Source organism: Schistocerca cancellata, chromosome 1 (assembly GCF_023864275.1).
Source record: "Schistocerca cancellata isolate TAMUIC-IGC-003103 chromosome 1, iqSchCanc2.1, whole genome shotgun sequence".
Lineage (NCBI taxonomy): Eukaryota > Metazoa > Arthropoda > Insecta > Orthoptera > Acrididae > Schistocerca > Schistocerca cancellata.
Genome location: NC_064626.1, coordinates 999,572,873 through 999,590,487, shown reverse-complemented (window position 1 = coordinate 999,590,487; position 17,615 = coordinate 999,572,873).

Sequence of the window (17,615 nt, the reverse complement as noted above, 5' to 3'; positions counted from 1 at the left end):
GCCATTCGACGGCCAACACCGCGGTTCCTGGTGTGTCCGCTGTGCCGTGCGTGTGTTCATTGCTTGTACAGCCCTCTCGCAGTGTCCGGAGCAAGTATGGTGGGTCTGACACACCGGTGTCAATGTGTTCTTTCTTCCATTTCCAGGAGTGTATATACTTATATGGATATGGTGTCTGTTCTTCCGGACATGTAATGTTAATTGAAAGGGTCGTAAATAATGTCTTAACTATAGTTGTTTGTTAAAGCTATTTATTATCTTGCTTATGATTTATGTAATGAATGTCTCTTAAATAATGTTGCCCGATCTACGTCTGTGAAATTTTAATTGAGATTGTTTCGGTAAATTAATAAACCTATTGTAATTTCACTTTATTGGGCCAACCTTTCCACCTCCTTTAGATTTAAAGGTTAAACAAACAGGTGTTAATTCAGGCCGTCCCAGGTTTAGTTTTGTCGAGAATGATCGCTGACAGAAGTTTGTACCTTGTTTTCAGCAAATTGACGATTCCTCTGTAATTTCCACATCCCATATTGTTTCTTTTCATGTGTATGGTGCAATTACTGCAGTTTTCCAGTCCTCAGTCAGTGTTTCGGTTTCCCAGATCATTGTGATAAGGTTACATATATTTTTGCATAATTTGTTTCCACCTACTTTTAACTTCTCTGTTGATATATGGTCCTCGTATGAAACCTTGTTGTTTTTCAACTTTTGAATGGTGTATACCATGTCCGTTCAGTAGTGCTGTGTTCGCCAGTATTACTGCAGTTGCTCTCGATCATTGCTTAGTTGAAAGTTACATGAAGGTCAGTGCTATTAAGCACATCTGACAATAATATTCTTTCAATTTTGCTAAAACATCTTCCAACTGTGTTAGCATGTTCTGATTTTTATGTTATGAGTAGCTTTTCTCTTCGATAACATCCTTACTGTTCTTTGTATAGTGAAACAGCTTGGTTGAGCCTCTATTCGTGCTTTCTAAAGCTCCTTTTCTCTGCTCGTAGATCTTTCGCTGTCTCTCTTCTCACTATAATCAAGGTATCTCTCCTGTCCTCACTTTCCATATTTTGGATGCACAGCATCCTGGCTTCTTACACTTTTCACTGAACCATTTCCGTTTCTTCAGTTTCTTTTACTTGGTCAATGTTTTCTCTGCTGCGTCTGTTACTATTGTCTTCATTTTTTCCCAAGACTTTCCAACACTATTTTCGTCCTCAACTTCTACCAATGCTGTAAACTGGTTATTAATTTCAGTCGAGTAGGTTTCTTTAACGGATAGTCTCGTCATGCGTTCTACATCGAACTTAGGTTTTGGTGTTGGTTTTGGTTGTTGATTCCAAACCATCTAGATATTTATCATTCCTACCACTAGGAAGTGATCTGAGCTACAATCTGATTCTCTGTACTGTCTGACATCTCTTATGAGTGAACTGCATCTTTTGTCTGCCGTAACATGGTCAATCTGATTCACAGTTTTGCCATGTGGAGACGACCATGTACCTTTGTGAATTTCTTTGTGAGGGAACATCATGGAGCAAATTCTCACATTCTTTGACAATGCGAACTTGGAGATTTTTAAAACATTTTCGTTTGTGATGAATTGCTTGCAATTTTTTCCTATTCTGGGGGTGAACATATCCTCTTTACCTTCAATTGTGATTGTGAAAGTTTATACTAACAGGTGTTTCCTCTGAGTGTCTAAATTGTAGTGAAATACAACTCTGTGGAATGTATAGAAAAATCTTGGTGTATGTTGCCAGACCAAAGATGTGAAGCACCGGAAAACACCGCTGATTGTCGATATAACTCAGTAGACGTGCAAATATGAAAATGACTAGATTCATTTCTTTCTGGCAGGTGGACCGGCCACCACTACTTAACCTAATTTAAACTAACGACAAAACACACACACACACACACACACACACACACATGCCCGGAGCCCGGGGAAGGACTCGAACCTCCGATTGGGTGGGGGGAGGGGGGGGGGCTAGGGAGCCGCACGGAGCGTTCAAGACACCCTAGACCGCGCGGCTACACTGCGTGCCCTGCCTAGTACTGTTACCAACAATGGTCCGGTGTACAAGGGATATGAGTCGAGGCAGATGTTTAGTGATCACTGTGAAGGGTATGGATATGTCGCCTACTTATGTGAGACACAGCTATCAGCAGCTGACACAGTTTAAGGGGCCTCATTTGGGGATCTCCATTTCCCTAGGACATCGAATGATGCAATATCCAGATTTGGGGAGAACTCAAGCGATAGTGACGAGAAGTCGTGACATAAATAGTCTAGTTGTCATATGTAACGTTAAAGACCAAATCCAAGAACGCTTATCATAAACATTCTGCAGGCCGCTCGGTAGAAATATGGCGATCAGACGTAACATATATTATACAGTATATTTTTTTACCTTAACTTTATTGCTGTAATTTATGAACCACTGTGGCATACAAATATTTTTATAGGTAATTTTTTCTTCATTAACGTAATTCATGGCTCAATATGGCTGCAAATCATGGCTCCCCAAAGTAAGTCTACTACTATGACATCGCAGTGGATATATCCCAGTGTAGAAACGCTGGGAAATTTAAAAAATTCGTGGTAGTTACATGGATAAAACAATTACTGATGTATTTTAGTGAACTATAACTTCTTAATATTTTATGTATGAATCTGAGAAGATTTAAGTGAAGTCTGGAAGGTGGAAGTAAAGCTGTGATGAGAGATCATGAATCGTGATTTGCTAGCTCAGTCAGTAGTGCACTTGCCTATAAAAGAAAGGTCCTGAGTTCGAGTCTCGGTCTGAAACACAGTATTAACTTGCCGTGAAGTTTCATGAAGCAAAAAAATTTTAAAAGCTTATATGCTGTAGCAGGCTTGTGTTCATAACAGACAGTATTACCAGCTATAGGAAAGCTTTATCCAACATTAAAATTTGTAAGCGAACATCATCACACTGCTACAGTCTACAGAAAGAGATGCTGGCACTGAGTACCAGGCACTGTGAGATGCAATTAACTGTGTAGTGGGTCTTATGGAGTACTCATCACTGTTTCTGCAGACAACCTCAGTACATTGACTAGTGATCATTCGCCATTCAAATTTCTTTTGGCAGGAGGTGCAGTTCAATAAACATCTTAATTGCATGGTTCACCACACAGATGTGAGGCAGGTTTCTGCTGCAGACGTACCATTAGTTGCCCTGTGCCCTGATGGCATGCTATGCAGGTGAGTCTGGGAAGAGCAGTGTGCCCTAGCCAACAGGTAACAGCTTTGGAATGTCATTCAACGTGGTTACTATTAGATGGAAGCTGTAGCTCTTATATTATATCTATCAGCTGCTTACAAGCCTGGAAATACTGTACCCAAGTCATTGCTTCAGTATCCCTAGACATTACAAACTTCCAACACAGCAGCTACAACCCAAGTAATAAACACCAGATGCCATCTCGTGGAGAAGTAACACGCCCCCACTTCGCTGCTTAAGTACACAAACGGACTCTCTTACAAATCAGATACTGGCCATTGTCCGCTTGAATGAACAGGCAGTGTAATGGGTCTATCTAACCTCCAAACAGTAACTATATTCTAAGTGTTACGACCCTTACCCATGCCATTGCATAGACACTGAATAATACATACAAGAATTTTTAGCATATTGCAGCCCCTTCAGAAACTGTGATAGACTAATATACTGAAAATCCGCCTTAGTTGCGAAAATTTTCTGGTCTTTACCCAAGTTTTGGCTAGAATAATCTAGCCTTCTTCAGAAGCATAAAATTACTATAACATGCCAGAGTAAGGCACAGTTAGCATTAAAAATGGAAACCTATATTACCATGGTACCATGTCGAATTAATTCGACATGGTACCACAGTACTATACGTTTTAATTTTTAATGTTGACTGTGCCTTACTCTGGCATGTTACAGCAATTTTATGCTGAGTAAGCAGGCTGGATTATTCTAGCTGAAACTAAGGTAAAGACCAGAAAATTTTCGCAACTAAGGCGGATTTTTCAATACAATGATAATATATACCAGTCATTAGGAATTTATAGTGCCTGGTAAACATCCTATAGGCATAGAGTGGAGGGCATATGCATGCTATAACACTGTCTATCCTCCAGGCATTGGATTCAGCCAATATCCACCATTTTAAGGTGCAACACACAAGTTCTGACAGAGCAGTTGCATAATAATAAATGCACATAATCAGGAAATTTTCGTCATCAGCCTCCTGAATAAATAGGCTGTATAATGCATCTCTCTAAACTATAGACATTGGCTACATTCTATATGCTTTGAGACACTCACAAGCCTACAAGTGTCAGCTCCCTTCCTACTGTACTTAGGTCTCTTCTCCTTCTGACTGAGAATGTCGATCTGTTATTCTATTAGCTGAACCCATGACACGAACACACATGCTCCCTTAACCAACAACTCAAACCCCTCTCCCGCCCACCAACATTAGGTGAGCATATGCAGGACACCACTACACCAACTGAATTCACAACAGTAGTAACCTACTTGCCACGAAGTACATGTATGAGGACCACTCAGTACATGTTGATGAGGACTAAGGACATTCTCATCTTGATGACAGTGACATAACATTAAACACTGATCTTCCTTCCTTTCTTTTCTCGACAACTAAGAAAGCAGCGGTATGGGTTACAGCCGGAACCGGCCCAGAGTGACCTACTGCAGAATCTCCCACCGAGCCAATCTACCTCTCCTCCTCATCCCCCCTCACTCAGGTGTAATGCCTAAGAATATTGTAATTTCTGTCGGTTCGTATGCAATACACAGTGAAATTAAGGTATATAAAAAACATTTATTAGGAAAATATTGCCATGGGGTTGATAGAGAAGAAAGAGCATAATGGTATTCATGTGCATTAACAAAGTATCAAAATATATACAATAAAATAATAGTATTTCTCACAAAATTGTTTAGTTTCCCACACCACCTTGTCATTTCTCTTAAACTTAATATCATTTAAAAGTTTATAAAGATGTACAGTCAGTGGAGCTTAGTCAGCAAAATATTTTCAGGAGTTCATACCGTGACTGGGTAAGCTGTAATGACTGCACGTTTTTTGGAAGGTTGTCTTAAGAAAAAAACACATGTAATACATTAAAATAAGTTATTTTATTTGCCCTCTTTTACACCCTTCATAGTGCAGTTACTTCTGGAGGCTGTAAATCAATCTGTCATTCTCCATTCACATCATAACGCCTGCAACGATAACCACATTTAGTAATAAGCACATCACTCTGAAACACTTGAAGTAACTTGTGAAAGCTGTGTGAAATAGTACATAAAAAGGCATAAGTTACAGTCAGTCTTGCTTAAATTATGACAGTCTTCTGTACTTTTCCTTTGTTAATGACAAAAGCGGCTTACACATGTTTTTAGATCCAAGCCACTTAAACAAGTAATAAGCATTACACTCTCCGTCTCATCGAAACCATAGTCTCCCATTGCAGCATTGTGACAAATTCAGGAATAATCTGTTGCAAATAATTCACTGTTGGGAAACTCCATTATACCTTTGTTTCCAACACTTAAATTTTTAACTAATGCTATCACTTTGTGTTTACCACATTTTGTGTGAAATATCACAACCACATTCATTTTCAACATGTCTGTGAAGACGTCAAGAGCTACAGTGATGCACTGCCTGAAGAGCCCACGTATCCCCAAAGCTAGGGTGGTGTAGCTTCATATTTTTGTGGTTTATAAGTTGCGTACGCTGCTGAAAACGATATCTACCGAAAAAGCGTTCTCCCAGCTGCCTAAGAACTTTCAAAGCGTGAAAACGTCGAAACATGCAGCAGCAGTGCAGTTACCTTCCTCAACGTAGCCACCATGTAAATATTTGTGACAATTATGACGGAAGTAGAATGTAATAGTGTATGTGTATAACTCATTGTCGGCATTTTCTTATTATGAAGGTAAGACATAACCTTCACAATAACCTAATGCAAAAGAAAGTAACTATGCTTCATTCATAATACAATTTAAACAGCAGTGGTGGTAAACGCTTTAGTGTCGGAATGATGTAAATTTGTAGTTACACCCAGTGATGGGTAATAAAATCGTCGGTCTAGTGACACAAAAGTGAATTAATGGATTCGTCTGTATGATAAATCAGCGCAACTCGCTGTTCAGGGGGACTGTGCATAAGTGATATTAGATGATCAGACATACTCTACACGGAATTTCCCATAAACAGATAAATTTCTCAATGAGAGGAAATAGTTCAAAATTTAATGTGTGTGTACGATCCAGCAAGATCTAGACAAACAAAAAAGCTATATTTGTACAGATTGTATGCGAAGATACGGGCCAATGTGATGATAAAAGCTGTGTCTGTCGGACGACCAATGCTAATACAATGGGCCAAGAAACTACTGCTAGGTCGTGCGTTATTATAACTAGCAAACACCAATGCCGATGTGATTGTGATGGTGATGGCTCAGGACAGGTTTATTCCTATGACAAAGGCGCAAGCTGGGTGTGAATGTGTTTGTGTGTGTATGGGTATGATACAAAGAAATTTTTTTTAATGTTCTACATGCCAGCGTACCATCAGCACTATTGGGTACTAATGTGATGAACCTCCTGATGAAGATTAGAGGCCCTCATGAGGCATGTGGTTTGTATGGAATGACAGAATGACCAAACAATGAGGACTGTGTTTGTGAGTACCATTCTATATAAATGGGTTGAAAAAGTAATTTACGCTTATCTCCAATGCTTTCAAGATTTTTGTTTCTAGGACACTTATATATATAATGACACAGTTATTTGGGAACGAGGTAATCCCACAGCAAATGATGTAGCACAACAAAACCATGATAAGGTTACTAACATTTTTATTACACCGTGTGTGATACAATTCTCAGGCGTAAGTTCAGAGGCCTGGAGTCCAATTGCAGAGGAATGAATACCTGAGTAACATTTTGTAAAACGCTTTCTACAATGATAATAATGATAATTTACTCTTGCACATAACGTTTATCAGACTTTTTTGGTTTCCTGGTCTCTTGGATAATGATATTGGTTTGCCAAGAGCTGACAATATAAGGATATTTTCTTCTTATCGAGTAACATGCGTCAATTAGATGTTGATGGCGAGGAGAAGAAATCTGTATGAAGCAGTACTAACATGGAAGATTGCCTACGTAATTATCAAGAATTATTCAAGACTTCATGTGATTCATGCCTCTCGTCTTTGTTTTATCTCTTGGAATCACCACACACACACATACAGACTGAACCGTGCGTGGCTCTTGTTCGTTCCATATCTCATTTGCCACCCTGTTTTCACTATACTGCCACCTCGTTTTGTTAATTCAATTACTGTTACTGAGTTGCTGCCTTGTCTGCCCTTGAGCAGCAGCAGCAGCGATTATCGATATATGCCCCGCCATATTATCTTTGATGGACTGCTATTACTTTCCGGTTGTCGTGTGTTGATAGTGAGTTCGTATCTGGCAGTGAGTTGCAACGCGCCAGCAGTAGAGTTCGGACCTAGCAGTATGACGGTTGGGGCGCAGCAGGAGTTGGAGCGGCAGTGAGGTTCGGATAGCCATGACTCTCCCGACCTTTGCCGGCACACATGGTTTCAATAGGAATGGTCTTGGTTGATCGCCGGTTGGTCGTCTTACTGGACGACGTGATTGCTTGCCTATTGTTTATGGGTTGGCGATGTGTGGGTCTCAACTAGTGGTTCGTCCTCGTCACTGCATAGTGACTGCTTTTACTATTGGTCGACTGCACAGTTATTTTAGTGCTGTTTCCCTGCTGATGTGTGGCAGTCAGTGGGTTGGTGTGGATCAGCCAGGAAATCTCCGGGCGGCTCAGTGGGCCGGGCCCGCTGACGGTTTCTACCCAGTGTCGGAGTGTGTGGGAACTGTTCCGATTGCTACGAGGTTCGTGGCTCACCGACCCAGACATCAAAGTCGAGTGGTGATTTAATTACCGGATCCAGTCTGTTCACATTGTGCCGTTGGTTTTTATGGTTTGCTGTTGGCGGTATTCTCGTGAGCAACAGCGAGAGTTCGAGTTGGCGAAAGTTTAGCCACCATCCAGTGGAGTTTAATTGTATTTTGGTTATTTGAAGTCCAAGTGCGCCAGCGGAATTTTCTGCCTTGTAGCCGTTAGCATTCCGGTTACCTGCCCTGTCCGCTGACGTAAAATTCAAGCAGTGTCCTTTCCTCACCGTGTTGTCGCTGTCCAACATGTGTGTAGTTTTGACATCTTATGCATACTTGGTTTGGGCGGCTGCGACTTTTACGTCTTGGTTTTGGAGTTCCTTGTGCATTGGTTGGGTGGAAAGCAAGCTGTCTTATCGGTGGGTCCGTTGACTGTCTCTTGGTTGGGTTGCAGGCGGATCGGATATAGTTAGGCCGACTACCTGTCTCCCCTAAACGAACGTCAATATTTCAAGTGCATACCAACCACCGGAAACTTCTGAGTGCCGCTGGCTGTACTGCCTATTCTTGTTGGTGTTTGATTGTGTATTTTAATGGCTCACATCCGATGGTTTGAATTGTATGCTTTTAGTTGGGTTTTAAATAATGGGCCTACGGTCCTATTAAAATCAAAATTCTTTACTTGTCAAGTCTTAGATTGTTTGGGCCTTGAGCCTCATTTGAAATATTATTTAAGGATAAAATCTTGCGCATTCTGCCTTTTGAAAATTTATTGCAGTTGTGTTTAAATAATGGGTCTTCATCCGTATTAAAAATTAAAGAGGTTGTGCTATTTAGCCATAAGATGGTGACATATTAAGTCAATAATTTAGCTCGGAAGTTTCCGCTCTAATGTTTGGGCAACTAAATAAAGTTATATGTGTTCGAGTGTAACTGACAGCCGCTCATTTTTGTCCCCTTTCTACACACACAATACGTATCTAGTTATGATTTGCCAAAACGCAGTTTTTTTCCCCATGAGAGTGTTGAATCTTCAGGATTGAGTCTATATAGACAGCGCTGGCTGAATCATCACAATCCTCCCAGCTTGCGCCTTTGTCATAGGAATAAACCTGTCCTGAGCCATCACCATCACAATCACATCGGCATTGGTGTTTGCTAGTTATAATAACGCACGACCTAGCAGTAGTTTCTTGGCCCATTGTATTAGCATTGGTCGTCCGACAGACACAGCTTTTATCATCACATTGGCCCGTATCTTCGCATACAATCTGTACAAATATAGCTTTTTTGTTTGTCTAGATCTTGCTGGATCGTACACACACATTAAATTTTGAACTATTTCCTCTCTCATTGAGCAATTTATCTGTTTATGGGAAATTCCGTGTAGAGTATGTCTGATCATCTAATATCACTTATGCACAGTCCCCCTGAACAGCGAGTTGCGCTGATTTATCATACAGACGAATCCATTCATTCACTTTTGTGTTACTAGACCGACGATTTTATTACCTATCACTGGGTGTAACTACAAATTTACATCATTCCGACACTAAAGCGTTTACCACCACTGCTGTTTAAATTGTATTATGAATGAAGCATAGTTACTTTCTTTTGCATTAGGTTATTGTGAAGGTTATGTCTTACCTTCATAATAAGAAAATGCCGGCAATGAGTTATACACATACACTATTACATTCTAATTCCGTCATAATTGTCACAAATATTTACATGGTGGCTACGTTGAGGAAGGTAACTGCACTGCTGCTGCATGTTTCGACGTTTTCACGCTTTGAGAGTTCTTAGGCAGCTGGGAGAACGCTTTTTCGGCAGATATCATTTTCAGCAGCGTACGCAACTTATAAACCACAAAAATATGAAGCTACACCACCCTAGCTTTGGGGATATGTGGGCTCTTCAGGCAGTGCATCACTGTAGCTCTTGACGTCTTCACAGACATGTTGAAAATGAATGTGGTTGTGATATTTCACACAAAATGTGGTAAACACAAAGTGATAGCATTAGTTAAAAATTTAAGTGTTGGAAACAAAGGTATAATGGAGTTTCCCAACAGTGAATTATTTGCAACAGATTATTCCTGAATTTGTCACAATGCTGCAATGGGAGACTATGGTTTCGATGAGACGGAGAGTGTAATGCTTATTACTTGTTCAAGTGGCTTGGATCTAAAAACATGTGTAAGCCGCTTTTGTCATTAACAAAGGAAAAGTACAGAAGACTGTCATAATTTAAGCAAGACTGACTGTAACTGATGCCTTTTTATGTACTATTTCACACAGCTTTCACAAGTTACTTCAAGTGTTTCAGAGTGATGTGCTTATTACTAAATGTGGTTATCGTTGCAGGCGTTATGATGTGAATGGAGAATGACAGATTGATGTACAGCCTCCAGAAGTAACTGCACTATGAAGGGTGTAAAAGAGGGCAAATAAAATAACTTATTTTAATGTATTACATGTGTTTCTTTCTTAAGACAACTTCCCAAAAAACGTGCAGTCATTATAGCTTACCCAGTTAGGGTATGATCTCTTGAAAATATTTTGCTGACTGAGCTCCACTGACTGTACATCTTTATAAACTTTTAAATGATATTAAATGTAAGAGAAATGACAAGGTGGTGTGGAAAGCAAAACAATTTTGTGAGAAATACTATTATTTAATGTATATATTTTGATACTTTGTTAATGCACATGAATACCATTATGCTCTTTCTTCTCTATCAAACCCATTGCAATATTTTCCTAATAAATGTTTTTTATATACCTTAATTTCACTGTGTATAGCATACGAACCGACAGAAATTACAATATTCTTAGGCATTACACCTGAGTGAGGGGGGATGAGGATGGGAGGGGGATTGGCGAGGTGGGAGATCCTGCAGTAGGTCACTCTGGGCCGGTTCCGGCTGTAACCCATACCGCTGCTTCCTTAGTTGTCGAGAAAAGAAAGGAAGGAAGATCAGTGTTTAATGTTCCATCAACAAAGAGGTCATTACAGACGTTGCAGACAAGCTCAATTAGCTAAGGGTGAGGAAGAAAGTTCGCTGCTGTCGAAGTTACCATTCCGGCATTTGCATTAATCGATTTAGGGAAATCATGAAACGCCTACATCTGGAAGATCAAATGACGATTTGAACCATCGTCCTCCCGAATGGGCGTCCAGCATGCCACTTGCAGCACTTCGCTCCCTAGTTAATTGTCCATAGAACTTATAAATGAATACGTCAACGGCATGGTGGACCATGCTAACAACCTGACAGACCAATTCCTGGACGCCATCTCATAGTTCAAATACTGAAAGCTGGGTACAAAACAACCAGATTGGCTGGCTGAAAACCAACCTTGAGGGCTCTCTTACAGAGGTTAGGTTTTCTGACAAGTGTATCCAGATTGGGAAGTTCTCATTTGAATTTAAATCATCAGTCACTTCCCACAGAGCCGTGTTTGTGTGTGTGTGTGAGTGTGTGTGTGAGCTAGTGAATGCAATAAAATGTTGATACAGACTACAAACCAGTATCATTGCTGAAGTGCGTTGTCGAGAACACTTCTTTTTCGGCGCAGACATGACACATGCCTTTTCCCCCACTACTGGAGCTTCTGTAGCGCTCTGTGACGACCCTCTCGCAGCCATGTCAAAAATCCGTGTAGTACTAGTGTAAGTAGACTGTTTAGATTTTCATGTTGGTAACGTCACCTAGCGCTCTGTATGAAAATCACTGGCTGTGCTGTGTGCAGTCTGTGGCTCGTTGGCATTGTTGGAATATTCGCCACTGTAGGGTTGGGCTGTTGGATGTGAAGAGGGCGTAGCGTTGCGCAGTTGGAGGTGAGCCGCCAGCAGTGGTGGACGTGGGGAGAGAGATGGCAGAATCTTGAGAGCGGACGATCTCGACGTGTGTCCATCAGAAAGAGTAAATTTGTAATATTGGGTATCATGAACTTATATATGATGACTTTGGAACATTATTAAGGTAAATACATTGTTTGTTCTCTATCAAAATCTTTCATTTGTTAACTATGCCTATCAGTAGTTAGTGACTTCAGTAGTTAGAATCTTTTATTTAGCTGACAGTATTGGCGCTAGCTGTATTGCAGTAGTTTGAGTAACGAAGATTTTTGTGAGGTAAGTGATTCTTGAAAGTTATGGGCTATTGTTAGTCAGGGCCATCCTTTTGTAGGGTTTTTGAAAGTCTGATTGCGTTGCGCTAAAAATATTGTGTGTCAGTTTGGTGTTGATCAGAATAAGTAAAGAGAGTAATGTCTGAATACGTTCAGTTTTGCTCAGCTGTTTGAAAAGCAAATAACGTATGAGGTTTTCCAGCACAGTAATTCATTAATTTTTCCAAGGGGATATTTCACTAGCACTGTTCCGTGCGGGAACCAAATTCGTAAAGTATTGTTCTGTAGACGTCCACGATGCAGGGTACATTCTATATTTTGCTCAACATGCGCTATTATGCCAAACAAGGGACGCCTGGGTGCTTTTGACCAACAGGGCAGCATCAGGATAGCCACATCTTCTGCACTATCACATCGAAAGTATCCAGAAGAAGCGTGACACCGGGCATTTTAGACAGAAAGCTGACAAAACCGTTGTTAGCACTACTTGGTTCGTGCTGTCATTTTGTAGCTGAGACCACTGTACATGTTATATTTTGCTGATAGCGGCATCAGCACCTCACAGGGTCATCGGCGCCAGCCCATATACTGAACCTTTTTTTACTATCAGTTTTTAGGCTACTTGTACTGGAAATGAACAAAGTAACCTAACCCTAGACAATACAATATGATCACTCTTTCTGAAAAGTTATTTCCAACAGTGTACATATGCCTACAAGAGAGCATTGGTTCCTTTGGACTCAGAAAGCGGTGGCCGAGTATGCGACAAAATACAGGAATGTCTTCATTACTTCGTCAATATCTGGGAAACTTACAACAGCCTAATACAAAATCGGTTTCACTGATGTCATGAAGCCCTATTTGTAGGAGAAAATTTTCTTATATTAGTTGACTCTTGAGGAAGACAAATAAATCTACAATTAGACGATGAGATTTTTCAAGATGAAGAATTGCTATCCTGCAGTATTAAAATTTTACCCCTAAACGCTCTCTGATAGTAAAACGCTATCATGTATATTTTCATCTTCAGATCAAGAGTACGACCAAAAAGCTTCGAAGTCGCTGTCATCTCAGCAGTAGGAATTAGAAACCACATCCTGAGAAAATTGCATCATTATTCAGTTCATTGTACATCATAAGTTGTTTTCGCCATTATTTGGTGAAATGATTCGTTGCACATGGTTTCCTGCCAAACTATGCTATGACAGCAAACATTTTACGAATATAAACCAAACCATTTTCCTACAGAAACTTCAAAATAAATCCTAATCGCAAAAATGAGGCATTTATAGCTTGAGCGAGATGTCAAGAAAATTTCTGCTTCCCCTGCTACTACAATGAATACCAGCCAAGCATACATAAATCAACTGCAATATAGTAATAGTATCTAATTTCATGTACAAAGTTCTCGTATATGAATTACAACCCATTTCTGGAAATTCTTTTCCAATCCCAGTTGTTGCTTTGCACTTTCTTTTCGAACATATTATGAAAATATTAATGAATACAATATACTGAACATTACATCGCTTTATATGAGATATAAGTAACGTGAAAATTGAAATTAAAAAATGTTTACCTCTAAGGGACTAGATCCCATGATCCCCAAATTACTGTTATGCACTCTTTCCACTACACTAGCCGCTGCATGCGAACTATGATAATATAAATTGCTTGTGCCTCGCCCGCCCCGCGCCAGAAATGCTATTTATTTTTCACTTGGCCATCAGGAGCTCCCATTTACTTCACTTTCATTTCTGACCAAGCCCCAAATTTGGATGAAATATGTGACACTGAGTAGGTGTGGTCCCCTCAATACAGAGCAAAACCGCCACTATCGCAGAAATGACAGTGGACTCGGCTAGCATAAATACTGCCAGATTTAGGCTCTCATTCTCAGTCGCCACCAGCCGCTAGCCACGGTGATGTCAACGCCAGTCTAAATGTCTAAACATGAAGATGAACCAGCCACCTGCAGCCACTGGACTCTGCCATCAATAGCTGCAGACCACCTGCCAGTGCTGAGCATGAATGTGGCCGAAACGGTTGGTTACCTAATGGGTGACGAGCAATCTGCCTCCAGTCACCTTCCTTGTTGACTGGTGTATCAGCCTTAGCCATACAGCTGCCCAGCTGTCATGAGCTTGTGCGGGCAAACACTGTAGCTGTCCATTGGCCAGTGCAAGCACATACCATCGTCCGTGTCGTTCCACCTGCCCCAGTGTGCCCTCTGCCAAGCTGCAGAAGCAGGCCAACAGCCAAACCTGCTTTCTGCTGTCCACCAGTGGCCTCCACAGTGACCCTTTATCAGCACTGCTACTACGCCAACGGTAGCACCTCGACAGCCGCCACTAACGCCTTGGGGAACTCACTGAGCGTCGCCCCTCTGATAGGCTACTGCTGAGTTCAGCACGCCGCACTCATAGTGGCCGCCTACGTCATGAGGCCTTCGAATGTTTCACCATTACACCACTTCTGTAACTTTTAAGGTATAGGTGCCTAATTATACCAGCAATCCTTTCGTGACGGGTTACTACCCGAAACCTGCCACTAATTAGCCTGCCTGGGAAGTCAACTGCCACACATCCTGACCTATCACAGCCAGTTTCACCTTACACTGTAGTATTCTCTCTCTGAGTGGTTGTACATCGTTACTGTGTGTTTGAAAAGTCCATTTACTGGAACAGGGAAAGAAGCTATTCGTGCAAACCATATACTGTGAAGAAGTGTTGTTCGCCGTAATTTCAGCCACAACAGTTAAGTGCAAAACTTAGAAAACAAGCCCATCTACTATCTTTTCGATAGGGTTCTTATTCGACATAAAAGTCTTTTTGGGTATGGTACCGCTGCTGGTTAAGAATCAACTTTTCGTCCACGGTTGCAGTGGCCTGCTTCGGTGTCAATAGACCAACAACAGTAGTTTTATACATTATGACGCGGTGTCATACCCAGAAAACTTTTATGTTGGCTGCCCTGGCCGCGGAAGCCTACGAAATTAGGGCTTTTTCAGTATCATAGCTTGTTGAGGTCTCGTAAAATTGGCCCATGCTGCAGGGACGTAATCACTTCTTGAGTGATTTCACCCCTTTGCTCTGAAGGGGAATCTGCCGACCTCTACAATTCGAGTGTTGTCGTATATATATTTTTCTAGCAAAACTGGTAATGCTTTGCAGTTGCAAAATGTGTATGAGAACTAAAAGTACGTCCTGATTTCCGTCTCACCCCCCCCCCTCTCTCTCTCTCTCCATCTCCTGCCCCTCCCTCTTTGTCCATCATCTCCTCCTTCCCCTTTCTCTTTTTATCATATCCTCCTCCATCTATTTGTCGTTCCCCTCCTTCATCCTCTATGTATCTATCGTATCCTGCCCCCTCTCTACATAAATATCCTCCTCCCTTTCTGTCTGCGAACTCCTCTCCTCTGTCTTTGGCTTTTAGCCTTGTTTGTTGGTGTTTGAAATGGAAACCTTGATTGGAAATTGAAGTAAGTTAAAATGCTTGGGTAAATCGCTTGGGGGTCCTTTGTACACAGGTAGAGAGAGAGACCCGTCCAGCTGTTGGATCTGTGAAGATGAATTCTTAACCGACAGTATTTCGCATGATTTAAATCTGCTAACAGATAGAATTACAGATTTTAGAACGATTCAGATTCCGCAGTAGTATTCTAATCACAAGTCGATAAATCGACTTCGAGGAATAAAACGAAACATCACACTGTTGTGTATGCAGATTTTGTTTAAAATTACATATAAAGAGGAAGAATATAGTGCATAATAGAAGCAATAATTCTAATTGTTTAAACGCCCTGGTATCGTAGTTAAAATCCACTGCAAGAAAGAAACTGAAAACTCATTTTCACAGAACATTTTTCTCTCATGTAGTTTTAACAGATACCTGTACAGCGTTGCTCAAAGAATATGTAGCTTCTGTTCGTCTCAACGCTTATTAGAGTGTTGTGTAAAAATCTGAAGTAAATCCATCAAAAATGTTTATTTATACACCACATGCATCTCAAATATGTAGCCCACGCCTATCCAAAGGTTTTTTAGAGTATTCTTCTAGACAATATTCTAAAAAACCTTTGGATAGGCGTCGGCTACATATTTGTACTGCATGTGGTATATAAATAACTATATGTGGCCAAAAATCTCGAAACACACACACACACACACACACACTCCGTGCTTGTTGCACAATTATGTAGCCTATGTCTACCGAATATTTATTAGAGTATCATGTAAAAAGGTGAAGTAAATCTGTCAAAAATTTCCCGATTTTTACTAAAAACTTTTATCCTCGATAAGGTGTATACACATATTTGTATATCATGTGTATGTAAAAAAACAAGGAGCATATGTCCACCCAAACATTCAGTAGGATAACACGTAAAAATCTGAAGTAAATCATTCAAGAACTATTAGATATTTTTGATAACAACGTTCATGAAGTATGACGTGCCTTTATATGCACTTATCAGCCAGAATATTATGACCACTGCCCACCGCGACGTTGGGTACCGCCTGGTGGTAGCGTGGACACGTGACGCGGTACCAATAGTGTATAAGCGGAGCATATACGGGGGGGGGGGGGGGGACCATCCTAACGAAGATGTGGGCTGCAAATGGGAAAACCATTGAGATAAGCGACTTCGACAGAGGGCAGGTTACTATTAAGCAGAGCCTGTAAACGAGTATCTCGAAAACGGCGAAGCTGGTCGAATGTTCACGCGCTGCTGTCGTGAGCATGTACGAAAAGGGGTCAGAAGGACAGTGAAACTACCACAAAGCGCTCAATGGTTGATGTCCATGAGTCTACACCGAACATGGGTTTCGGAGGCTTGTATGCTCTGTAAAATGGGAAAGATGGTGAATTAGGCATCTCTGCCGAAAGAGCACAATGCTGATGCATGCACAAATGTTCCGTAACTCACCGTTCATCGTACACTGTTGCACATGTAGCTCCGGAGCAGACTACCCCCAACGTGTTTTCATTTTAACTCAACGACATCGTCAAATAGGATTGCAGTTGGCACGGGACTATCGGGTTTCGACCGCCGATCAATTGTAAAATGTTGGGTGTTCGGATCGATCACATTTTTGCTACACTAGATCGATGGACGTCTCCACAAGCGCCATCAACGAGGTGAACGGCGCCTCGAAAAGTGCATTATGCCGAGGGCGTAGGCTGGCAGGAGCAGTATATGGGTGACATTCTCCTGCGCTTGCGTGGGACTGCTGGTAACAATCGAAGACACCCTGCATCTGTTCGGGCTTGATGTCTTCCCCCGTGGCGATGTCATATTTCAACAGTTTGACTGTGTCTCGAAGATAGAACCGTGATACAGTGGTTTGAGGAGCTCACGTTGATGTCTCAGTGACCAAATTCACCTGATGTAAATCCTATGAAATCCATCTGGATCGCTATCAGGGCCTGTCACCGCATAGGCAAATCAGCAGTCTGTTATTTACACAAATTATATGACCTCTTTGCGTACGCATCTAATGCCACATACCTCCACAAACTGGCCAGCCAGC